The sequence below is a fragment of the Zootoca vivipara genome, chromosome 5 (assembly GCF_963506605.1).
Source record: "Zootoca vivipara chromosome 5, rZooViv1.1, whole genome shotgun sequence".
Taxonomy (NCBI): domain Eukaryota; kingdom Metazoa; phylum Chordata; class Lepidosauria; order Squamata; family Lacertidae; genus Zootoca; species Zootoca vivipara.
Window position 1 is genome coordinate 87,806,865 of NC_083280.1, and position 25,022 is coordinate 87,831,886.

The following is a 25,022-nucleotide window of genomic DNA, read 5'->3' on the forward strand; positions in this document are numbered from 1 at the left end:
TGCCACTTGCCCCCAAATGGAAAGAAGCAGAAGTCCCAGCAAAGGAAGAATGGATGCAAAAACTTATGGAATATGCAGAAATGGCAAAACGTACTGGAAGAATAAGAAATCAAGATAACAAACTTTTTTATAAAAAGAATGTTGTTGTTGTTTTTTACAAATGTTATTGCTTGTAGGAGTTTGAATCCCCAAACACTGCAAACCTGGAAGTAAGTGTTGTGGTTTGCAAACTGTTTTCGGAAGCTGAACTTGCTCCCTTTTGAGTGCCACACTTACATTTTGAGTGTTAAACTTCCGTTTTGAGTGTTACGCTGAGGTCTGTCTGTTTTTCCTATTTTGTGTTTTTGCGGCTCTTTTTGTTTTGTTTTTGTGACTGTGTGGAAACCAGTTCAGCTACTGATTGATTGTGTGACTGCAGTACATTGTTTGTGGCTCTCATTTTATGGATCAGTGGCCTCGTTGGATAGTAAAATTCATGTTACATTGCTGTTTTAGGAGTGGTTTCATTTTGCATTACTTTCTATGGGAAAGTGTGCCTTGGTTTTGGAACGCTTTGGTTTTGGAACGGACTTACGGAATGGATTAATTTATAGAGCCAAGGTATCACTGTACACAGCACCCATACCTCAAAGTGTTGGTGCTGACCTTTAAAGCCCTAAATGGCCTTGGTCCAGTATACCTGAAGGAGTGTCTCCACCCCCATCGTTTAGCCCAGACACTGAGGTCCAGCTCCGAGGGCCTTCTGGCAGTTCCCTCACTGCAAGAAGTGAGCTTACATGGAACCAGGGAGAGGGCCTTCTCGGTGGTGGCCCTGTGGAACACCCTCCCATCAGATGTCAAGGAAATAAACAACTATCTGACTTTTAGAAGACATCTGAAGGCAGCCCTTTAGGAAATTTATAATGTTTGATTTTTTATCGTGCTTTTAATATTCTGTTGGGAGCTGCCCAGAGTGACCAGGGAAACCCAGCCAGATGCGCAGGGTATAAATAATAAATTATTATTTTTATTATTACACTGACACCTGAAGCATTCCTATTAGGAATTTTAGGACAAGATCTGCTGAAGAAAATAAAGAATTTATTTATGTATGCTACCACTGCGGCAAGAGTTTTGCTAGCAGAAGGATGGAAGAAGGAAGAAATTCCAATGAAAGAGCAATGACAAGAGAAATCGATGAATTATGTAGAACTGGCAAAATTAACATATAAATTACATGAAAAGGACAATTGGCAATTTAAGGAAGAATGGGAACTTTTTTACAAACTATTTGAAAAAAAACAAAGAGACTTAGATTCACTGGCAGGATTTGAATAAACATACACAACTTTTTATTAGAAGCATATGAACAAATAGGGAAATGATATGTACAGTTGTATAACATGCAGAAACAATATGTATGAATAAATCAGGGAGCTGAGGGAAGTCCGAGGAGGGTGGTAGAGGGAGGGGAAGGGGGGGGAATGGGAAAAATGTAATTGGTTGTAGTATTGATAAATTGTATTGACTTTCATTAATAAAAATGATATTAAAAATAAGAATAAATTATTATTTTTATTATTACACTGACACCTGAAGCAGATCAGGTTTCACATATAGCAGTAGAATTCTGGAAGCCAAGACCCAAGTTTGGGGCAAGCACTTTTGGGTGAGAGAAGCCCAGCAGAGAGTTAATGTCGCAAAACATGCAGCAAAGAAAAGTACAGTGGTACCTTGATTTATGAACACAATTGGTTCCGGAAGTCTGTTCATAAACTGAAGCGTTCATAAACTGAAGCGAACTTTCCCATTGAAAGTAATGGAAAGTGGATTAATCCGTTCCAGATGGGTCCGCGGCGTTCGTAAACCGAAAATTCATAAACCGAGGTGTTCATAAACCGAGGTTCCACTGTATGTAAAACCTTCGAAATATGCCCTTCCAGTGAGTCTCAAAAATGTCACTTTTAAAATACATTTCCAAGCTGTCCAACATCCCTAGCACAGAGATAGACCACAAGTCATTGGAGTACCGTATGTTTGTACAAACTTCAGGGTTCCCCAGTTAGCTCAAATAATTTTAGTATCCCAGACAGGGAATTGAGGGTGTCTACGGGTTTTTTTTTTATGTAGCTTTTCTCTCACTTGTATTAGGGAATGTTCTTTCTATGATGAAACGTTTTGCTTTGTTCCAGGGGAGAGGTGAATTTGCAAGCTCTGTCTTTGTTTCCCCGCATGACTATTTCTAAGGGTCGTCATGTGTTTTGGCAACTGATGCTTTTGCAACAGCAAAGCAGAAAATGGAGAGAAAACAGGCTTGGATTCTGCTGAGAGGATGCACTTAGCACACAGTTGAACACAGCCGTTGGTGGCAGCCTTATCATTTGGGCTGCAGCGCAAATTAGTCTTCCGATGGAACTGGGAGGCCAAGGGCCCTGATGACTTGAAACAGTCCAGACTTTTAGAGGAATGTGTGTGATGGCATTTCTCCAAGATTGTGTTAGTTCTGTGGTTGTCACACTGTGTTCAGAAGGCCTACGCTTATTTGGAGCTGGCAAGTTACAGGACTGACTTTTTCTTTTGTTTCACCTGATGCTGGATTTTCTTATGTAATTTTAAAGTTGCTGTTTGTAAAACAAGAAGTGACTAGCGTAAAAACATGCCGGGGGGGGGGGGAGTTAATGGGAACAAATGAAACCTCAGAGTCCATTTTAAAACTTCCAGCTGATCGTTGGCGCTTGGGGGACACTTCCCAGGGTGCTTTGCAGGCCCAGCCAGCCAGATTATCGTGCCTGCAAAGCCCCTTTGCCAAGCAAGTACTAGGATGGGGTTCAATATTTCAAATACGATAATTGCAACCACCAGATGGCAATTTGTTTCTCAGAAATGTATTCTTGCTACAAACGTTTCACTGGCACAAAGGTTCATCCTGTGAACTGACTGTCTGAAGCCACTGTTGGCATCGGAGGGTTGTACAGCTTGAGGATTTATGTACGGTGTTAATGACAGGCTTCCTCCGTTGAGGATTATCTCATCTATTTAAATGGGCGCTCTTTCAAATCAACATGCACTTTTAATGATGAGGCAAGCCCTGTTTGTTTCCCCAAATGTTTAATATTGCGACACGGGCCATCACTATAGATGTGGTAGAATCCACTCAGGTGCTTCAACCTGTGTATTGCTTCAGAAGATGAATTGCTGCATTGCATCCAGTGTCCTTGTTTGCACATAATGCTAAGCCAGAGCGTGGCGTGGTGCAAATGTGTGGCCTCCTGGAGAGGAGATCATGACCCCTCCTCGATCATTTTGCTGCAGCACTGAGCCATAGCTTTGCTTAGAGTCTTGTCTGAACCCGGCTTGTGGTTTAACTGTCCCAGACAAACCACGAGCTGCAAAATTACTCAGAAAGACCAAAGCGGCCTTGATCTCCTCTCCAAGAGCCTGCAGTTTGCTCATCCATGTTAAGCACTACATGTTAACTAGGGCCGTTGCCCGTTTTCTGACTCCAGCAATGCTTAGCAAGTGCTCTCTTTCCTTAGAGAGGCTGCCTGGGGAGGGAGTGGAGCCTTTTGCTATTTGGCAACACTTGAGTTGTAATTGAAAGGCGTGGGTGGCCTATTGTAGATAGGTTTTCCCGTGTGGGCGTGTGGTGTCACTGAAAACTTTTCTGACTTTGCTTGCTTCTCCTGTGAAGCTCAATCCAAACATCCTGTTGTTCCATTCGCCCCCAGAGCCTCAGCCCAAGCGTAATTTCAGCATAAGGCTGCATGCGGCTCTAAGATCCAGGTTGGCGCACTTTTCAGATATGTGCTGTTTTCAGTAGGTGTGGCATCTAGGATCCATTGTGCTGAAAAGTCTGGATGGTGTTGTTGTTTTCTGAAGCTCTGATTTTGTGTGGTCATGTATGTGCCTGGGAAATACTGTTTCTGATGACCAGTAGGGCTGGACGTAATATTGATATCGTCCGAAACTGGTTTGAAGTCCATATCGTGATAATGGTTTCATAATTTTTGACCTGGCAATAGATTGCAAATCATGATGTGTGAGAGCTATGCAAAAAATCACAATGTGGGGAAAACCGTGAAGCCAGCCAATGCCTCTACATAGTTCCATCCTTATTTCAGACATTGCGATATATCAGTAACATCGGCATATCACGATGTTTTGCTGATGTTATATTGCAATGTTGGAAAATGCCAATCACTTCTCCTACCTGGGCAGTTTTCTTTCCACAAGGGCCAGCATTGATGCCAAAATCCAGCATTGCCTGAGCTCTGCGATTGCGGCTTTCTCCCAATTGAAGTGCAGAGTGTTTGAGGACATTCGCAGACAAACCAAAATGCCTGTTTACAATGCTATTGTACTACCAACCTTGCTGTATGCTTGTGAAACATGGACCACTTATAAACGCCATCTCCAACTCCTCGAAATACTCCATCAATGGGGTCTCCAAAATTTGTTACACATCACTTGGGAAGACAGGTGATTCAGTGTACTGGAAGAAGCAAAGATCACCAATGTTGAAGCAATGATTCTTCAACATCAACTTCATTGGACTGGTCATGTCGTGCGGATGCCTGATAATTGTCTTCCAAAGCAACTACTCTATTCCGAACTTAAAAATGGAAAGCGTAATGCCGGTGGTCAACAAAAGAGCTTTAAAGACTCTCTCAAGGCAAATCTTAAAAATGTAGTATAAACACCAACAATTGGGAAACACTGGCCTGCGAGTGCTGCAATTGGAGAACAGCCTTTACCAAAGGGGTCATGGGCTTTGAAGACACTCAAACTCAGGACGCAAGTGGGAAATGTGCTAAGAGGAAGGCACGCTTGGCAAACACTCAACATGATCAACTCCCGCCCGGAAACCTATGTCCCCACTGTGGAAGGATGTGTGGATCCGGAATTGGCTTCCACAGTCACTTATGGACTTGCTGTTAAGACTGTGTTTATGGAAGACATTTTTACTTGGCTACGAGTGATTGAAGGAGAAGAAGATATTGCAATGTTGAAAACCAGGTATTGCCCAACCCTAGTGACCAGGGTACGGGAAGGAAGGGGTTGCCCAGAAAGGTGTGGTGGAGACTCAGATGGACCAGCTGAGGAGAAAGGTGGTCAGGTGAATTGTGCCTTTTCACCCCAACCACTGTGACCAAGCTCTGCCAGCTTCACCCCAGGCCTCCTTATGCCATTGAGATTGGGGTGGCAGACAACAATACATATTCAGTTGGCTCCAGCTCTCGGCTGATGCAATATATTCCATTGCTGCCTCAGGGGGAGAAGGTTTCAGCCAGCAGGCTCCCTTGCAGCTGCAAAATAATCCTGTTCTTGAGTGCTCAGACTGGACACTGCCCACTTCCCCTGCAAGTCTTGAAAATCCCAGTGAATCCAGACTAGGTAGTGTTATCTCTGCCGCTGAATAAGCCTTCCTTAGATCTGCATGAACTCCATAATCCTTTGCTGGTTGATAACATCCCTTTCCTGTACAAGGCGGTTTTGTGCGGTGAATGGAATACAGTCCGGACACTCTTGGATGAGCCAGAATGTTCTTGGTCTATCTTTTGGTCATAGCGAGGCTGGGTTTGGTACTGAGAGGGATCATTAATGTGCGGCCCTTGAGGTGTTTTTGGGTGGCCCTCAGTTACATTTGAGGCCCACAGCCCTCGTGCTGCCTTCCCACAGCTGGGTTAAGCAAGGCACTGGGATTTGGGAAGAAGGTGTGAGGCTCTAGCACGGTCCTAGAGTCCTCTTTCCTCCTTCCCCAAAGCCTTGCTAGCGCTTTCCCATGTTTGGGAAGAAGATGGAAGGGCTCTAGGACTCTGCCAGATCTTTGTGTTTGCTTCCTAAAGCACAGCACCCCACTTTGCCAGTTTGGGGAAGGCAGCATGAAAGCTGGGGGGGGGTTGTCAGATTTTGGCATTGCTTCACCCCTCCCCACAACAAGGCAGTGTGTGGCCTGCGGGTTCCATGTTGAAGCACTCTTGCAGCCCACTTGGTATTATAGGGTTTTTTTTGGGATCCCCTCTAAATCCTAGAAAGTAATAAATGGTAGGATTTTGATTAATTGGGATATGGATGAAAGCACAAGCTGCTGAACTGTGCCAGACAAGGAATGCCTGGGCTGGCTTATGCAAACCAGCCTGGTTGGCCTAGCTAGCAGAAGAGCAAATTTGGTAACATAATGTCAGGGTTGTTGTGACTACTCTTGAGTAATGACCTTCCACATGCTTGTCTTTCAGAAGCTTTTATTGGTGCACATTATTTACAGTGTAACGAACTGCTGGTTTCATGTCTACTCGCTAGAGTCAGATTCCTGCACTGCCCCCCTCCGCGTTCTGGACCAACATAAATGCCTTGGAACTGAGAAGCGCCTCCCTTTCCTCCTCCTCCTCAATTCCGGCATGGGGGGGGGAAGGTCTCCGGTCTGACTGATTCCTGTCCTCTCTTTCCCCCTCCCTCTCTCCCTGCCTATGGATGTTGCCAGAGCCCTGGCACTCTCTTTCCGTTTCCTGACTCCCTCCCTCAGACCCTTAGCTCTCATGACTGCTGGGAGACGAGCTGCTTCGGATGAGGGGGGGCTGTTCTCTGTAAGCCCTCCCCGTTACACATCACAAGAGGTTGATGGGCCATCAGAGAGGAATCCTTTGGCCTGGGCAGACAGATGTTGCCAAGGTGTGTTTTGAGGTGCCAGGAAAAGTTCTTGAGCAAGGTTGTGCCCAGACGAAGGATACCCACTTACCTTGGAGTGTGAGCCCCATTGAACTAAATGCATAACTCCAGAAGAAGATGAGAACAAGCTTTTGAAATCGTAATGGTTCTTTGTGGGTTTTTTTTAAAAAAGAAAAAGTTTGGATGGCCTGTTGCTATGGCAACAGGAAGATTCCAGCACCCGTTTCCAATAGCAGCTTGGTTTTGCAGCACTTGCAGTTTGGCGCCTGTAGTGTGTCCTTTGCACTTTTAGATGAAAAACATTTCATGTGACGCTGGAGGAGAAGTGGGACCCTCCTAAGAGGGTATTCCATGGCCACGCTTTGGAGTTCAAAGCAAGTGCTTTGCACGAGCCCTGAGATAACATGGCAAATGTTTTTCCATCATCTCTGGGGAATCCCAGTGCCATTCTATACATGTGTCTACTCAACAGTAAGTTTCATTGAGTTCAGGGTGGTTTACTTCCTGGATAACTGTTATTGCATGGATGCCTCAGATCCACAGGTTCTTTTTTAAAAATATTTTTATTAAAGATTTCTTGAATTACAAAGGTATGTGCAGTGTCGCTCATATTTTAACATGCATCATTTTTGCAAATCAGTTTCATTTGTTAAGACACTACGAAGAAAGAGGGAAACCGAGGTAGATAGGGGATGGGAGGGTGGATGGGGGTGAGAGTAGGTGACGATGTTTCTGTTTTGCTTAATATATGTAGGGCTTGATGTCAGCTTTGTTTGTGTTGGTACTCCTTTATTTGCTTGTGTTCTTTTGATGGTGAGAGAGATTTGGGTTGGCCAAGGATGTAGTTGTTCATTTGTGATTGGCTATGATGGTCTTTGTTTCCTTGTGTGAGTGGGGGGTGGGTGGGTGGGTATTTTTGGGTTAGGTTAGCCATACCACAGGTTCTCATCACATTAACAGCTGCCCCATGTTGATATTTACTCTGCACCTTCTGAAACTTTAAAAATCATCTTCTGCAAAGGCTGGTGCAAGATTGGTAAAGTCTGAGCAAGCAAAGGAGCAGCAGAAATGGAACACAACATGGTAGCTATATCAGATGACATAAGAAAATAGGCTCAAAACAGTTGTGAGATTCAATGCACATATGTTGTTGGCAGCCCTGTTTAGGGAAGCTTTTAATGTTTAATAGATTATTGTACAGTCAAGCCTTGGTTTACACCTACCTCGGCAAGCGACTGCTTTGGCGAGTGACCGCTGCAGACCCAGAAGTGTTTACATCTGGGTTCTGCGGCGTCGATGTGCAGACGCGATCTGCGTTCGCAGAAGCGCTCTATCGGCGCTTTGTGCAGAAGTGTGCCTTTGGCGAGCGACCGCCTCCGTGGAACGGATTGCGGTCGCAAACTGAGGTACCACTGTATTTTAGTGTTTTGTTGGAAGCTGCCCAGAGTGGCTGGGGATGGTCGGGGTATAAAGAATAAAGTATTATTATTATTATTATTATTTTATTAATTATGTCTGTCTCAAGAGACAATGGAGTATACATCTGAGGGTGAAGTCAAACCGCAGCACCAAAGTGACTTTCTATGGTGTGCAAGCCTGGGCAGTGTGTTTGGGGGTCCTAGGCTGCCCAGATGATACGAACCCACTCTCGGCCTCGCTGATGGGGGTCCAAAGGAAAGCAGAGCACCAACATGGCTGCGAGAGTTGCTGGAAGGAGGCGTACAAGGCATCATCCAGCCGTCTTGTGGACTCCACTCCGGATTTGTGTAGGGTTTACTCCTTAGCCTTTTCTTTTCCTGAAGATATCCCTCAAGGCAGCGGAGGTTTAGGATCAGAGCATTCCTTCTCCTAGATGGGCTACCTTCCCACCTGGCTCCTCACTTTCCTCTACAGCACATGCAGAAACTCTGGGTGAGTAATGCTGGAGACCTGGATCCAAGGAATAGTACATACTGCCATGCCTCTTTGTGCAGGATTCCACCACTATCACTCCTCCTTCGCTGCCTCAAACACGCATATCGGAACCAAATCAGTGTTGGGGAAAAAAGCACAAAATGTTAAATACGTTCTTAATGCCATTTTTGAACGTAAAGTATCAAAGTTGCCGGAAGAAAGAAGCTACAGAAAATATTGTCAGCTTGCTAATTAAAAGCCCACTGTGGTCAAGAGGAGTATTCGGCCTTGATTACCATAATAGGAAGCATTTTCTCTGTGTGTGTCAGCCATAGTGGGGAGATTTATTTTTGGTCCTGAGAAATTTATCTCTTTCACAGCTATTAAAAGCCTTCTCTGGCATCAAAACAATCCTTTGAAATATGTGGCAAAAGTTAAGTGGGGCAACATGTTTTCTCCATGATGTGGAGCACATCTGGGAAAACTAACTCTGGGAGAAGCAGATGGAGGAGTTTGCCTTGTCCCAAGAAGAAGAAGAAGACGACCAAGAAAGTGAAATAACATTTGCCTCTAGTGTCCCTATAATAGCAGGTTGGCGGTTGGAATCCCCGCGACAGGGTGAACTCCTGTTGCTTTGTCCCAGCTTCTGCCAACCTAGCAGCTCGAAAGCATGCCAACGCAAGTAGATAAATAGGTACCACTGTTGCGGGAAGGTAAACGGCGTTTCCGTGCGCTCTGGCTTCCGTCACGGTGTCCCGCTGCACTGGAAGCGGTTTAGTCATGCTGGCCACGTGACCCGGAAAGCTGTCTGTGGACAAACACCGGCTCCCTCGGCCTGAAAGTGAGATGAGCGCTGTAACCCCATTGTCGCCTTTGACTGGACTTACCTTAAAAAAAAAAAAAGCCTAATATAGCAGCTTTACACCAGGAAAAGGGTAGGATGGCAAACCCTGCCCTCCCAATGTACTGGGTTTTGATTGAATTGCAGTGTCCCGGCTGTGTTGTTCAAGGATAGCGATGTCATGCAAATGAGACATATGGCGGAAGGCAACCTGGATCATGTGATGGACAGGCAACTGGATGAATGGGTCTGCCAACACACTCTTGGCTCCTCCAACTGGCAGGCAGGTTCCTCAGATTGTCCGATGAGAGGCCACATCTGGGACACATCTCCCCACCTCTTCCCAAGGGAGCTCTTTAGATGCAATATTGACTCCATTTCTGCCCTGCTTTCCCCCAGAGAAGCCCAAGCCTAGCAAAATGGTTCCATGCGCCTCCATTTCATGCTCCCAACAACATGAGCACATGAGGCAGGTTAGGCCTTCTCGCGGGGACCTTTTTTTGCCAGCCCTCCACCCAAGGGCACTGTGTTGTGTGGCCCGAAAGTACCTTATTAGCAGTGTGGGGGTGGTTTTGAGGCGATTTTGGACCCCCTGGCTTCCTGGGGACGCCAAGTAATCTGGGCAGTGACTGTCTGCGCTGTAGTAGATTATGCTTGCAAGGGACTCTGTGGAAACGTTCGTGAGGTGGGGTGTTGTTATCCTGGAGATGTTTCCCTGCCGCCCTGTGGCTCCTTTTACAGACATGGCGGCACTGTTGCTACAGAACCACACAGAATTGTCAAATTGGAAGGCCCCCCCCTCTCCAAGGATCACCCAGTCTACCCCCCCTGCCATGCAGGAATCCTTTTGCCCAATATGGGACTCGAACCCACCACCCTGAGATTAAGAGCCTCGTGCTCTACCGACTGAGCTCAGCCTGTGTTCGGTGGGGGCTGGATGGTGTTACCATGGTCACCCAGGGTGTTACTGCTTCTTTCCGTTCTTTTTTTGTAGCAGCATATTTTCCTCCTCAATTTGCATATGTACTGGGATATTAAATAGGTGCAGCGCCCATTACACCTGGCACCCCCAAACTGCGGCCCTCCAGATGTTTTGGCCTACAACTCCCATGATCCCTAGCTAACAGGACCAGTGGTCAGAGGTGATGGGAATTGTAGTCCAAAACATCTGGAGGGCCGAAGTTTGGGGATGCCTGCGTTACACCAAGGTTGCAATGTCTCCCTTCTGTTGGTGCATTATATAAGAGTGATCAGTGGCATTTTCCATTAGTGTCAGAAGGGACAAAGGTCCACCAAAAAGACTGGATCCAAACCCTAAATTCGTTTTTCTGAATGACACTTCGGAAGAACTTAAGGTGACTTTCTAATAATGGGTTAACAAGTTTGCTTTCTCTCTCATGGCTTAGTCAGTGCCTTTAGCACCACCTGTTGAATTTCCGCCTGTAATCTACCGGTAACTGAACGGCACATCTCCTAATAAAGAAATACCCCCCCTTTCCCCACATACTGGCTACCTAGTTAGAGCTGTACAATTCTATACCTGGAATTGTTTTAGTAAAAGCGACTTACGTAGCTGCCTGCTCTTGTTTGGCCGTAACATTTGCATTAATTCAACCCTCCTTGCTCCATCCAGGCAGAGGGCCTTCTCGGTAGTGGCGCCCGCCCTGTGGAACGCCCTCCCATCAGATGTCAAAGAGAAAAACAGCTACCAGATTTTTAGAAGACATCTGAAGGCAGCCCTGTTTAGGGAGGCTTTTAATGTTTAATAGATTATTTTATTTCATTTTTCTGTTGGAAGCCGCCCAGAGTGGCTGGGGAAACCCAGTCAGATGGGCGGGGTATAAATAATAAATTATTATTATTATTATTAGAAACCCATTCAATCATACTTACTTCAACTGCCTTTTCCCATTTACGGCCAGCGTTTCCACGTTTCCTGCCTCTGTCCTATTTGCATGTCGTAGCACATGGAACCGGGGAAGAAAACATGAGCTCAGATCCCTGTATCAAAGCAGGTTTTTCCTACCCAACTCCCAGCAAAATGTCAAGCTTGGTAGCTGCCTACGTATGCCTAGTTAAGCTGGTAGTCAGAATCAGTTTTATTTCCGAGCATCACTCAGGCCTTAGGAATGCAATGGTCGTGATCTTCTGAGATATCTGTAGGAAGCATATGTTTTTGGCTGAATATAATTAAGTTCTGTAAATAACCATTGTGCCTTGGCAAGGCAGTTGAAACAACATTCTTCTGATAACCTGAATTAACATTAGATAAGAATGTCTCTCTAGATGTTCCTTGTCTAATAGCATCACTTCAAAGCCTCCCAAAATATTGTCGCTGTCTGAAGAGCTGAAAAATTGCTGAAATTCCCTCATCTTAGTTCTTTCTGAGGAACTCGGTGGACACGAATCCCATGTTCCCCTGCAGTTTCCAATCCAATTTAAAACGAGAACCACTCTAGGGCAAAAATATTAAAAACATCTGGGTTATGGACAGCTGTGGAAATTGTGTAGAGTGTTTTAGGGATCTGTGTTTAATATCAGGCTGTCATATTGCAATATAAGTTTACCTCCAGTAAATGGTTAATCCACAAAGTATAATATGTCCGCCAGTTGCCTGGTTGGAGTATATGCTCATGGAAATTGGGGGGGGGGGTTGTGAGTGTTGGAGAAGGAGAGTTTGAAATTCAAACTCCCCCTTCTGAAACAAGGCGGCCTCCTCGATTTCCAACTGCAAAGGATGGGAGTCCTTGTAGTTTGCAAAGCGTTCTGTTGGAACACTCGAATCAGCCTGATTTTATTTCTGGGGCAAAGGGGCATCCTTAATTAAAATAGCTGCTACTTTCAATAATGGAATTTGGGTTCCTCCCAGGAGTTCCTCGTGCCCAAATGATTCAAAACTTCTGGTGTTTTGCGCTAAGTGGAAATACTGACTTCACTGTAATGTCTTCTTTGGATGGTGAGGGGGGGGGAAATAGGTAGTTTGTAATCAGTACCTATGGCAGGAGTCAGCAAACTTTTTCAGCAGGGGGCCAGTTCACTGTCCCTTTTTTGGGGGGGGGGGAATGAACAAATTCCTATGCGCCACAAATAACCCAGAGATGCATCTATATATATAAAAATGTAAAAAAGGTGAAACTGGGGGCTCCACTTTTCTCCGAAAGCGCTTGACCGATTGTCCTGGAATTTGGACACAACGGTCCATGCCCACCAAATTGGGAGGGGTGGCTAATACCCCAGAGGACAGGATCACACTTCAAAAACGACCTTAACAGATTAGACAACTGGGCCAAAGCAAACGATGAATTTTAACAAGGAGAAATGTAAAGTACTACACTTGGGCAAAAAAAAAATGAAAGGCACAAATACAGGATGGGTGACACCTGGCTTGAGAGCAGTACATGTGAAAAGGATCTAGGAGTCTTGGTAGACCACAAACTTGACGTGAGTCAACAGTGTGATGCAGCAGCTAAAAAAGCCAATGCAATTCTGGGCTGCATCAATAGGAGTATAGCATCTAGATCAAGGGAAGTAATAGTACCACTGTATTCTGCTCTGGTCAGACCTCACCTGGAGTACTGTGTCCAGTTCTGGGCACCACAGTTCAAGAAGGATACTGACAAGCTGGAACGTGTCCAGAGTAGGGCAACGAAAATGGTCAAAGGCCTGGAAACGATGCCTTATGAGGAACGGCTTAGGGAGCTGGGTATGTTTAGCCTGGAGAAGAGAAGGTTAAGGGGTGATATGAAAGCCATGTTCAAATATATTAAAGGATGCCATATAGAGGAGGGAGAAAGGTTGTTTTCTGCTGCTCCAGAGAAGCGGACACGGAGCAATGGATTCAAACTACAAGAAAGAATATTCCACCTAAACATTAGGAAGAACTTCCTGACAGTAAGAGCTGTTCAGCAGTGGAATTTGCTAGCAAGGAGTGTGGTGGAGTCTCCTTCTTTGGAGGTCTTTAAGCAGAGGCTTGACAGGCATATGTCAATGTTTTGGGTCTGTAAAACATGGGCTCTCCTTCTGACTGCCTTGCATGCCTCCTCAGTGGTAAGTTCCTTTTAGTTCAGTGGCACTTACTCCCCTGCAAAGAATTAATAGGGCTAAGCCTTAGATCAGGCATCCCCAAACTTCGGCCCTCCTGATGTTTTGGACTACAATTCCCATCTTCCCCGACCACTGGTCCTGTTAGCTAGGGATCATGGGAATTGTAGGCCAAAGCATCTGGAGGGCCACAGTTTGGGGGTGCCTGCCTTAGATCCCGCTGAAAAGAGAGAGCATTTAAAATCCTGTTAATTGGTGTGTTTTCTTCACATTAGGAACAGAGGAGATGCCCAGCTAGACCTCCCACAGTGGATAATGCTCACAGATGCAGTGGACACTCTGGGTTAGCCAGAGGTCAGCTCAGATACTTGCCTTCTTAATGACCAGGGAGTGACCTTGCTCCCTCTCATACCATTATCCTGAGGAGGCATAAACGGTGTGGGAGGTCTTGCTGATCGGAATTAGCAGGAGCTGTAGACTGGGTTTCTTTAGCTTGGGCTGCACCTATGGGTGTGAAATTGGTCTTGGACCTAGCACTCAGGCTGTTTGGTTTGCTGCCTTTTTTAAAAAAAGATTTTAAAAAGAGCTTTATTTCTTTCTTTAAAAAATTACATAAAGAACCTTCAAACGCAAAATAAACCAAACAAACGCATGAAAAACTAATCTCACAGAATACAAATTATGTACATGAAATTATATATATGAAACTTAAATGCAAACTAATTACAAATTAATTGAAATAAAGATACGAAAGGAAAAAGGAAAAAGAAAGAGAAAAAAGGGGAAAAAAGAGAAAATTTCTTGTGAAAAAATAGAAATAGAAATAAAACTATGGATAAAAAAATGCTTCCGATTGTTGATATATCGTTTCTCGCAATTCTTAATTTCCCCTGTTTTCTCCCTTTTTATATATTCCCAACCTTAACGGGTGACTCTTTTCCCATTACTTCCCATACGTTCTCTTTAAGCAATCCTCAAGTTAATTTAGACAAACTACCAATTCACAATTTATGCCTTCTTTCCTCAGGTGATCCTCCACCGACATCCATTCTTTTTGAACTCTCTGTTTTGCTATGTTTCTTACGGCTGCTGTCATTTTGTCCAAATTCATATATTCAATCAATTTAATTAACCAATCTTGGACCGATTTGGAGACCTAAGCACCTTTACACCCAGTTCCTTCTTGGTTTCTCGACCATACATGCAATGGGCTTCCACGTTACAAGAAAGGAGATTCCGACTAAACATCAGGAAGAACTTTCTGACAGTTTAGAGGCGTTCAGCAGTGGAATTGCCTCCCCTGGGAGGTTGTGGACTCGCCTTCCTTGAAGGTTTTTAAGCAGAGGTTGGGTGGCCATCTGTCATGGATGCTTTAGCTGAGATTCCTGCATTGCAGGGGGTTGGACTAGATGGCCCTTGAGGTCCTTTTCCAACCCTATGATTCTGTAAAACATGGCTGGGCTATTCTTGAATGACAGGGTTGTCTGTCCCGGCTGTTGTTTTGGGAGCCTGTCATCTTTTATACAGGACAATCCAGCTCAAATGTTGCTGAGGGCCGCCCAAAAAGGCCCTGAGTGCCGGCGTTGGACCACCCTATATACAACGTCTCATTATTTTTCTAAAACTGAATGATTGTGTCTGAAGGTTTCCTACGTTATTTCCCCTTGAGCAGACTCCTGTGGCCGAATGTACCTAGGTAAAGGTAAAGGGACCCCTGACCATTAGGTCCAGTCGTGACCGACTCTGGGGTTGCGGGCTCATCTCGCATTATTGGCCAAGGGAGCCGGCGTATAGCTTCCAGGTCATGTGGCCAGCATGACAAAGCAGCTTCTGGCAACTAGAGCAGCACATGGAAACGCCGTTTACCTTCCCGCTGTAGCGGTTCCTATTTATCTACTTGCATTTTGATGTGCTTTCGAACTGCTAGGTTGGCAGGAGCTGGGACCGAGCAATGGGAGCTCACCCCGTCACAGGGATTCGAACCGCCGACCTTCTGATCAGCAAGCCCTAGGCTCAGTGGTTTAACCCACAGCGCCACCTGGGTCCCTTCGTGGCTGAATGTATGCAATAATAAATTCAAAAAACATCACGTTTTGAGATAGGGCGAGGGATGTGCCTTTTGTAGTGCAGTGTGTTGAAAAAGAAAAGTTGCTGAAACAAACTTTACTTGGGTAACGGCATGCCAGGCAGTGTTTATTCATGTTCCAGTGTCAGCAGAGCTGAGACAATAGAGCTGCAATTTGCAGAAGCCTCGAATTGCCTTGGGCGCGCGGTCAACTAGAGCAGCATTAGCAATAACCTGCAAATTTCCTTGTTTATAATGAGAACGGACAGAGTAGAACTCAATTGACTTTGCAGAACAATTGTCTTCTTACTGGTAGAACTTGATATCATGCAGGCAGCACTTAGTAAAGTCTGCTGTTAGGATTAGGCACTTACCTTTTGGTGTGAAAATATGGACACTGTTTTGCACATGGAACATCACTGTTTTATTTATAAAATGTTGCAGGGTATGCAAACAAATTTCCCGGCTCCTGTTGGACAGCATGAAATATGATGCCAATAGACTTGTGAGCAAGTGCATTAATTTCCTGCTTTTGCATTCCTGGGATTGCATATCCTGAGCACTTCTCTTGAACACTTTATGAGTCATGTCCAACTGCAACTTGTGCCAAATGTGAGTGCTAAGGACTATGGAATCTCAGTCGTCATATCATGGGAAACCGACGCTGGCTTTTGAATAGCGTGGCCCTAGGCAAAGCGGATTGCACAGGGGAAACCCCCTCTGTCTTGCAAGCAGCAGGATAATCTCTGCAAGACATCCTACCAATTATGAGCAAAGATCTCGCCACCCTTCAAAGTGCAGCATTACCCATATCTATGTGATCATGCTGGGGTCAGGCAATTGCAGGAAATCCCCTTCGTATCATGGTAACTGCATGTCTTAGACAGCTGGTGTGTTAGGCAGAGATTTTGACTGCATGCTACTACCATAGGGGTGGACCACAGGATCAAGTGATATGTGCACATCCCTTCTCCATAGCTGCCAAGTACCCCGTATTTCCCGGGAAACCCCCGTTTTTACTTACCGTTTCCCGGAGGTCTCCCGTTCCAGCTCCTCTCCCGTTAATTTCCCTTATTTTTGTTCCTGTCGGTGGCCATTTTTCTGGTGTCGCTTTGCACAGCTAAAATATACCTGATAGAATTATACAGGGGGTGGTATTAGTGTGCGAAAACACTCCTGATTCAGTGATCCCCAGGCATGCGCTTCCAGGTGGTGGAGATGTCAGGTCCCATCTTGGCGCCCAGCCATCTTCAGAATGCGCCCGGCACCCGGCTAATTTCAAACAGTGGATGGGGATATGCAGCAACTCGGGCGCCAGAGAGGCATGAATGCAGCCCAGTCCCATGGAAAACCTAGGCGGCTCAGGAGAGGCCAGCTACCTCCCCCAGGGATTGCTCTGGTTATAGAAACCCCGTGAAGAAGATGCAGCTCTCCCCTCTGTTCTGGAGCAGTGATGCTGAGCAGGAGGAAGACTCGGATGTGCCTTTAACCCTCTCCCTGCTGCACAGGAGCCCACATTGGAAAGGAGGAATAACAGCACAGGTTTCAGAGCTAGACGTCAGCCTTTTAGACCTTCTCCAATTGAACAGCTGCGCTGTTGTTACACAGGCACGTTTTGCTCATTTTAAAAGCGCTCTGCAAGCCAAGCAGCCGATAAGAAGTATGAAGCGGGCTGGGTTTGCCGCTTTGCCGTTCCGTGCATTCATGTGCCTTTCATGCTTGCCCTATGCAATTCTGGCAGCAGCACTGCGGGCCCGGGCCAACGTCAGGAACACCCACCCACATGCCATAAGTGTGTGCGCCTGCAAGCGTTTACCCGTATCGCAAGCTGAGCTGAATGACGTTGCAGGCGGAAGCGCTCCCTCTGCTGTGTAGCATAATTGCATAATTTCCGAGCTGTGTTAAAATCGTGACTTTTAAATAACACGGTGTCGTTCGTGTGTGTGTGTGTGTGTGTGTGTGTGTCTGAAACAGCCACCCAAGTAAATTCATAGCCATGTTGAGGATGCTTCTCGCACGTAGGCATTTCAAAGGGTACAAATATAAATAGAAAAACTTTGATTTCATTCACAAAGGATTTCCTCCCAGTTAATACAGTCTCAGCTTCACAATTGATCAGTGTGCAGTGACTACATGGGTGGGGAACCTTGGGGGGGGGAACACATGTGGCCCCCAGACCTCGCTGTTTGGCCCTTGGGATTCTCCCCAGGCTACCCCCATTCGCTGGCCCTGTTCCACACCCACTGTGGGTGTTTATGCCTGCCTAGACTGTTTCCTTGAACCCTGATAGTAATAGTAGTAATAATAATAAGTGGGACCCAGGTGGTGCTGTGGGTTAAACCACAGAGTCTAGGGCTTGCTGATCAGAAGGTTGGTGGTTCGAATCCCTGCAACAGGGTGAGCTCCCGTTGCTCGGTCCCAGCTCCTGCCCACCTAGCAGTTCGAAAGCACATCAAAGTGCAAGTAGATAAATAGGGACCGCTCCGGCGGGAAGGTAAACGGCATTTCTGTGCGCTGCTCTGGTTCGCCAGAAGCAGCTTCATCATGCTGGCCACATGACCCGGAAGCTGTCTGCGGACAAACGCCAGCTCCCTCGGCCTATAGAGCGAGATGAGCGCCGCAACCCCAGAGTCGGACATGACTGGACCTGATGGTCAGGGCCCCTTTACCTTTAATAATAATAATAAATTTATTATTTATACCCCGCCCATCTGGCTGGGTTTCCCCAGCCACTCTGGGTGGCTCCCAACAGAATAATAATAATAAAGCGATAAAACATCAAACATTAAAAACTTCCCTAAGATTGGTGTGCAAATAGCTTGCTGTACTGTACAAAGGTAAGCTTTACACTTGTTGCCACGCCCACTTTTGATAGTGGCCCTGCCCACTCCTGGCATGTGGCCCTTGGAAGGTTGCCTGGAATGGCCGGTGGCCCCCGGGCTGGAAAAGTTCCCCCCCTTTCTGCGCTGCACCCTGAATTAGCTTCCCTGCCCCCCTGATTCTTTTAACACAGAACTTGGGCTCGGCAAGTGGTAACACACACCCCTCCCACTTTCAGAAAACGGGTTGTTTGTTTCTTAACAGTGACAACGTTGTCAGTTTTTGTCATTTCGTAACGGAAGGGATACTTATTTTTAAAGCAGGTGCTCCCTTCTCTCTGTGTGTTCCCAGCAAGGTAACCACCGCCGTGACCAGAGAGCTTTCCCCTCCCTCCCAAAAAACACACAGCGCCAATCTCCGCAAAGCCTTTTCGATTGTGTGGACAGGAAGGAAGAATGTTGTATGGCTCTCATCCTGTCTTTGAAGGCGTAACTCTCCCTCCCAGCTGGAACAGCAGGCTTAGCTATTCATGTCCGCCCCCCCCTTCAATAATATAGTTTTATAAAGTCTCCAGGCTCTGAGGTCGCGCATGAAATGCGGGTCGGTGTGCATAGTTGCCGGACTCAGCTCCTAAATAAAAGCCATGCCTGCAATGAGGAAGCAGAACTTTTTAAAGCCAGGGTACTCTCTGACTACTGGGAAACTGGCCTGTGTGCCAAGATTTTCAGGAGAAGCTGCTTGGACTATTCCCTTCCTTTTTGCAGCAGCTGTTTCCACTCTGTATTTTAATGAGGAGGCTGAACTTCAGCCATGGGGGAAGGATTTCCCCCTAATGGCACCCCCTCCTGCGGCTAGCAGAGGGCTTTGCTTGCATTTCATGTTCTTTGCTTGCGTTATGCAAATGCCTTTGACTGCACACTTCCAAAAAAAGGAAAACACTGCGCTCTCCGTCAGTTGCATTCTGGATTACCAGCAATGTCGGGGTTTTCCCCTCCAGCTTTCTGTGGATTCTTAATTTCGATGTGCCGTTGACCTTGCCAAGTGAGTCTTTAAAACTTCCCAAGGTTTGAATTAGTCTTTTTTTTCCCCTTCTTCTTTTTTTAAGTTCTTCAGTGAAAATGGGATTTCCTCGGCATTTGAAGGCAGATTCAGTTGGAACTGTTGCATATAATCTTTCCGGCAAAGTTAACTCTTACATCCCTACTACTTTCTGTGGAGTCTTTCTAGTGCGTTTAACAAGTTTTACTGGCAGAAGATAAACGGGCTAAAGGGTAGATCGCCAGCGGTTTTGTTTCTTTGTGTTGTAATAATGAAATGTGGATGCAAATCTGTGAAAGCCCACAGAGTAGCCAAGATTGCAGATGTGGCTCAAGTTTCTTTGTGCAGTTAACGGTTTTATGTGCATAATTTGCTTACTGCCAAATCAGGTTTGGTTGCTCGTAGAGAAAGCTACTGATGTGGCAACCATAAGTATACTTTCCCATGAGTAAGAACAGCTGAACATATGGGATATTTCTGAGGGAGCATGCATAGATCTGCACATACGCCTTCTGTAATTTCGTCAGACTTCATAGCCAGTTAGTAGATATTTTATTCCTTTGTGTGTTTACCATGTCGGAGCAAAACCATGGAAGCAGCGATTCTCTTTCATGATAGTTCTAGAGTGCATTAGCTAAATTCAGCTCAAATGGCAAAATACTGCCTAGAGAATATTGGGAAGCAGCTCCTTTTGTTGTCGTTTTCCGGTTCGTGTGTATATCGATGAAAGAGGGATTTTGAAAAGGGACAACTGTGGTATTCTACTTTTTAATAATTTGGAAGACATTCCTGATTGATACTTTTCTCAGAAAGTCAGTTTTGTCCTAAACCCTTCGGTAGGATTATGTACCACTCTTTTCAACCCAACTGCAGTGTGCGTCATTTGCAACAGAGAAAATTGTGTAGGCGTCTGGCTTGAAACCCTTCTGATTTCCACACCCCCCCCCCAACCAAACAAACAACACCACTTTACATAAAAGTCATTGCATATGAGAATTATGAAGGAATGCAGGGAAGTGCCATATGTTCAGTTTAGCTTACAGCTATTTTAAAATTATCACCCTTCCCACACACAAATCCATTGCTTGAAGTGTAATGTGTCGATATAGCAACCCTGCAAAATGTCCAGACTGGTGGTGATGCCTGAATGTGGCAGGAAACGTGTTGATGTGGTGGTTTGAAAAGCTGGAGGAAAGAGGTAGGTGTATAGAGATGGCATTGCTACGGGAACCAGGAAGGTAGTGCTGTTCTTTCGTGGTCCCCCGTGGCCACCTTGATGTTTTAATTCAGACCACTCTTCAGAACAAGATTATAATGTTCAGAGTGCCAAGCACACTTCTGTTCTCTTCAACACTGATAAATTAAGGGTCGAACCAGACATAATATTGAACATGGCTTTGCATTTACAGTGGTACCTCGGTTTACAAACTTAATCTGTTCCGGAAGTTCGTTCTTAAACCGAAGCGCGCTTTCCCTAATGAGGTCTCTCACCACCGGTGCCCTTCTACTGTTCAGATTCCGTTCTTAGACCAAGGTAAAGTTCTCAAACCGCGACAACACTACTCCCGCTTTTGTGGAGTTTGTAAACCGAATCGTTCGTAAACAGGACTGTTCGTAAACCGAGGTACCACTGTAATGTGGACATTCCTCTTAAAATGTAAATGTAAACAGCAACCAGTGGCAGGGGCATGATACATTTCCGTGTTGTTGTTGTTTAGTCGTTTAGTCGTGTCCAACTCTTTGTGACCCCATGGACCAGAGCATGCCAGGCACTCCTGTCTTGCACTGCCTCGCGCAGTTTGGTCAGACTCATGTTGGTAGCTTCGAGAACACTGTCCAACCATCTCATCCTCTTCGTCCCCTTCTCCTAGTGCCCTCCATCTTTCCCAACATCAGTGTCTTTTCCAGGGAGTCTTCTCTTCTCATGAGGTGGCCAAAGTATTGGAGCCTCAGCTTCAGGATCTGTCCTTCCAGTGAGCACTCAGGGCTGATTTCCGTAGTTGGTGCCAAAAGGAGATTTCCTCTTGCTGCAAAAAGCAGCTTTCAATGAGCAATCTTCTACATTAGATAAGGACAGGGTTTGCACCAGGGGTCAGCAAACTTTTTCAGCAGGTGGCCGATCCACTGTCCCTCGGACCTTGTGGGGGGGGCAGACTATATTTAGAAAACAAACAAACGGACGAATTCCTATGCCCTACAAATAACCCAGAGATGCATTTTAAATAAAAGGACACATTCAACTCATGTAACAACATACTGATTCCCGGACCATCCACAGGCTGGATTTAGGAGGCGATTGGGCCGGATCCGGGCCCCGGGCCTTAGTTTGCCTACGCACGGTCTGTACCTTTCCCACTTGCTGTGACCCCAGTAGTGCTCAGCCTTTGCAGAAGCTGTTATTTGCATTTAATGTGCGCACATTTGAAATCGTATCGGGTTTAGCCTTGAGGGTAAGTTGGTCGAAAGGGATTTTAGTTCGAGGGTTCCAAATGTCTTGCTGCATCTGTTTCGACGGAGTCCTGAAAATATGGTCCTATTCCATCCGGAAAAACACTGCTACCCTAGCTAGCAAGTAAATGTAGGCAGGCATATTTGAGTGAGGCATGTCCTATTCTTGCAGCAAGTAAGGCAATGTGCTACTGCATCTGAGGGAAAAACAACAACAGCATTTTGGCTATTTCTGCACCCCATCGCTGACTCTCGCATGAGTTGTCCTTGGAACATACAAAGTTTCTTTCTCCTATCATCCAGCCCAGGATTGCCTGATCTGACTGGCAGCAAGTTCTTCAAGTTCTCAAGTAGAAAGCAAAACTTCCAGTATCGGAGCACCATTATACAAATAAACTGCGCAACCACACCTACTGTGTCACAGGACTGGTTGCATCACCTCAAAAAGGATATCTTTGGGCAAGGTTCAGGGGGGGAAACAGGCAAAATTATAAAGCAGATGGAACTGCTTCCCTCTGAGGAAAAGTTAGAAATTTGGTTCTTTTTCGTTTAAGAGAAAAGGCAAGAAAGAGGGGAAGTGATGGAGTGAGATTACAGGGAACCAGGCAGAGGGCCTTCTCAGTAGCGGTGCCCATCCTGTGAAACACCTTGCCTTCAGATGTCAAGGAAATAAACAACTCTCTGACTTTTGGAAGACATCTGAAGGCAGCCCTGTATCGGGAAGTTTTTAATGTTTGATGTTTTATCGTGTTTTTAATATTCAGTTGGGAGCCGCCCAGAGTGGATGGGGAAGCACAGCCAGATGGGTTGGGTATAAATATTATTATTATTATTATTGTTGTTGTTGATGTTGTTGTTGTTGTTATTGTTATTGTTATTCCACCTGAGGTTGACCACAAATACAAAATCTGCCTGCTATATGGGGACCTTGTTGTGGTGACCATCCAAGACTTCAGTGGGAACCGCCTGGAAACACAGTTCAATAAAGGCATTTCTTTAGGTCAGGACACTGGCAAGAGTTTGGTCAGATAACTAGCTCTAAAATGCTCTGTTTGCAAGAGTGGATACCAAGGGGGAAATTTGGTGCTCTTTCTAAATTTTACTTTGGATTTGGGGGGGGGGTCAAGATTGGGAGTGGAACGGGATCTGAGATTAGAAGCAAGCGAGAAAATCTCGAGACTGGAGGCCATGAGGAAAAATTAGGATCAGGAGTTAGGAAAGAGGGAGAAAATCTGATTGGTTGGTATCGGATCCCTCAGGCGTCTGAACGACTGGACTAACTTGAAATCGCACAAGAGGGCAGAATGTATCTTTCCTCAACCTATTTTTAGAAGTCAGTTAAAGTTTAGGAAGCAGAAAATCGAGGCAGACCTAGTTAGCACAAACTGTCCTATTGCTGCTTTCGATTGGATATGGTTCTTAGCAGATATACTGTACAGTGAGATGCATTCTGAAATGATTTCCCCTGCTTCTTCTTGGTCATAGTCTGTCTGGAACCTTAAATTGGACTTATTTGACTTCTTCTTGCTTTAGTTTCTGGAACCCCTCCTATCTGGCTGGCACTACTGCCTGGAGCAGAATACTCACCTCATATTGCTAGGTCTTTTGCACAGCAGTTTGCCCAAAGAACATGGTCATGACTAGGGAAATCATAGAATTGCAGAATTGGAACGGAACACAAGGGTCATCTATTTTTTTTTCATAATCATTTTTATTGGTTTTTTCTTTGCATACATCATCAGAAATCGGAAAGTGACATTTCAATACAAAAAAAGTTCAATAAAAAGTATACAAATTCCAAAATATGTCTTATCGTATTTTTTAGCTAAACTGAGAATTGCTACAATTTATCAACTTCATCTTGTGACTTATTTGTTTCTGTACACTTTCTTGTTTCTATACATATTTTCCTTCTACTCCACTTGTAATCGACTTCCTCCTCTCTCTCTTTCGGACTTATTCTTTCATTTAATCAGTTTCGCGCTCCCTAAAATTGTACCCGTCACAAATTATCTTACAAATTAAACATAGAATTTTGACTTAGGTTATTTTACAACTGTTGCAGTTTGTAATGTTGTATTGGCTTACCGGCGTTTCATGTCTTACCATGTTCCTTCAAATACTCTATAGGAACACAAGGGTCATCTAGGCCAGCCCCCAGAAATGCAGGAATCTGTTGCCCATCATGGAACTTGAACCCACGACCCAGAGATTAAGAGTCTTGCACACTACCGAATGAGCTATCCTGGGAATGTGCATGAAGTTTGTGTTTTTCTAAATTGCTTTTGAAGTATCATGTACCGTATTTTTCCGTGTATAAGACTAGGTTTTTTCCCTTAAAAATAATGTCAAAAATTGGGGGGCGTCTTATACACGGATTGTAAAATAAATCGGAGTCCCCCCAAATAGGGGGCATCTTATACATGGGGTCAACTGCATGAGATGAGAGCTTGCATGGAGCCCCAGACCGAGAGAGGTTGACAGTTATTTTGTGTTTCTTCCATTTGCGAATTATTGCACCAACCCTGGTCACCTTCTCACCAAGCTGCTTGGCAATAGTCTTGTAGCCCAGCCCAGCCTTGTGCAGGTCTACAGTCTTGTCCCTGACATCCTTGGGACAGCTCTTTGGTCTTGGTCATGGTGGCTACTTTGGAATCTGCTGGATTGATTCCTTCTGTCGACAGGTGTCTTTTGTACAGGTATAGCAACGAGCTGGGATTACAGGTAAGACCTCTCCCTTACAGCAGGTGCTTCTAATCTCAGCTCATTACATACCAGGTAGCCTGACATCTGGTTGGTTGATAGGGGATCAAATACTTATTATAATGCACATCAATCTCTGACTTTTGTCTTCTGGGTTTCTGGGGTTTTTCCTGTTGTTGTTCCGTCTCTCACAGCTATAATAAACCTACCATTAATATTGTGGACTGGTCATTTCTTCATCAGAGCGCAAACGGGCAAATTTAGCAGGGGTTCAGATACTCCCCCCCCCTCACTGTGTATTGTATGTCTGCAAAATGATGCACAATCTGTAACTTGAAACGCGTTGCTGGTTACGTGGCTGGAAGCCGAGTTACAAAACATGCATCAGGTTTTGTTTTTAAAAGCAGTTATGAAATCTTATGAAGGAGCAAGGGAATTATGAAAGCAAAAGAGCTCCGAAGGAGGACCAGCTCAATAACTGGTGCAAAATGAATGAACCGGGTCGACATCGCAAATGGTTATATCCCG

The 25,022-nt window shown here is 45.3% G+C and overlaps 1 protein-coding gene across 3 annotated transcripts in view; it reads left to right on the forward strand.

Moving 5' to 3' along the window:
- Positions 1–25,022, forward strand: part of SORBS1 (sorbin and SH3 domain containing 1) — a 171,910-nt gene that overhangs the window by 23,068 nt on the left and 123,820 nt on the right. Inside the window, exon 1 of one of the 3 annotated variants that reach the window (XM_060275086.1) lies at positions 18,225–19,346. The exons of 1 other annotated variant lie outside the window; for it this stretch is intronic. The gene's annotated coding sequence lies outside the window, so the exon portion shown is untranslated. Of the gene's footprint in view, positions 1–18,224; positions 19,347–25,022 lie in introns of those variants that run through there. One more of the 3 variants, XM_060275095.1, reaches the window with a different exon arrangement.